The following is a 1822-nucleotide window of genomic DNA, read 5'->3' as shown; positions in this document are numbered from 1 at the left end:
GACACACAGCCTCAGGGAAACAATTGTCGCTCCAGTCAGAGATACAAGCTAGCATTTAGCTCTTCAAACGCAATCATGGTTGTCATGTCGAGATACAAACAGCGGTTAGGATGGTAAATGGTAAGTGGTGTGTGCGTGTGTGTGTGTGTGTGTGTGTGTGTGTGTGTGTGTGTGTGTGTGTGTGTGTGTGTGTGTGTGTGTGAGAGTGTGTGTGTGTGTGTGTGTGTGTGTGTGTGTGTGTGTGTGTGTGTGTGTGTGTGTGTGTGTGTGTGTGTGTGTGTGTGTGTGTGTGTGTGTGTGTGTGTGTGTGTGTGCGTGCGTGCGTGCGTGCGTGCGTGCGTGCGTGCGTGCGTGCGTGCGTGCGTGCGTGCGTGCGTGCGTGCGTGCGTGCGTGCGTGCGTGCGTGCGTGCGTGCGTGCGTGCGGATCACAGGCCATGGTGTGGATACATAATAGTAACCAGCAGAAGAGGGTTTATAGAGTGCAGTTGTATGCCTCATACAGTTGCCTCAAAGTAGTGTTAAATACAGTATAGGTTAAGCTACCCAGCAGCACATAAAATAATTTAAATTAGCCCACAGTTATCAGCTGTAGCATTAAAGTGATGAACACATTAATGCATTAACAATTACAAACCAATAATATGATTGTGAAACAGGCCATTCTGCATAATGAGTGTACCTTTACGTTTCATTCTGACAGTAGGCTATGTTTTGATGCCAATACTTTTGTACTTAAAATTTTTAGTAAAATGTTGTAGAGAGAGAGAGAGCTTTTACTTGTAATAGATTTTCTACATTGTGGTACTGCTAAATTGCAACGTACATTTTCCACCACTTATAACCTCATATTTGAAATGCAACACCCTTTCAGTAGCATATTAATTGTTTGTTTGTTTGTTTGTTTTTGTTTTTTTACCAGCCATTTGTCACCATTGAACATCTCCCCAGTGGTTTCAGTGCTATCACATGGCCGTTAGTAGGTATAGGGTGTAGCAGTGGTTTTAGAGCTACATAACACAATGCTGGTGGAGTCAGTAGGTATGGGTGTTGCAGTGGTTTCAGAGTTAACACATGTTAGGGGTGAAACAGTTTATCAAACTAATACACTGTAGATATAATCAATAATAGAAAATAATTAATAATTTAATAATTAAAATAACAATAATTATAATTATACAGTATATATATATATACTGTGTGTGTGTGTGTGTGTGTGTGTGTGTGTGTGTGTGTGTGTGTGTGTGTGTGTGTGTGTGTGTGTATGTATATATATATATATATATATATATATATATATATATATATATATATATATATATATATATATATATATATATATATGTGTATATTTATATATATAAGTTTCTTGATTATTCGATTGATCAAAAAAGTGATCAAAATAATGGATGGTTGCAGTCCCTAAACACATGGCCGTTGGAGTAGGGTGTAGCCACAGCAGGACCAGGTGTGACAGTCCGTCCGTAGCGAGGAACGGTAACCAGGATACTGAAGAGTGTGAGCCTTCCCTTCCTCCGGCTTTAAACAAATATTGACTGGAGCTGCAAGCTGGGACAAACAGGCTCACAAGCCACACAGCTAAATAATGAAGGTGCAGGACAGGTTTTCACATAATGACTCCATCTACAGTATATGACACATATTCTATGTGAAGGCCATGATGTCTTTCTGAGGCGATTTAAGAATGGATGGAGATTGGATCCAATTCAGAAATAGCACACTGGACCATAGGACAACACACAAAAAAACAATCCATTGAGTAATGGACATTTACCCATTTACTTTACATTGAAGTGCTCCATG

This window comes from Gymnoscopelus braueri, assembly GCF_963280865.1.
Source record: "Gymnoscopelus braueri genome assembly, chromosome: 18".
Classification (NCBI taxonomy): Eukaryota; Metazoa; Chordata; class Actinopteri; order Myctophiformes; family Myctophidae; genus Gymnoscopelus; species Gymnoscopelus braueri.
Note: the sequence above shows the minus strand (reverse complement) of the source record.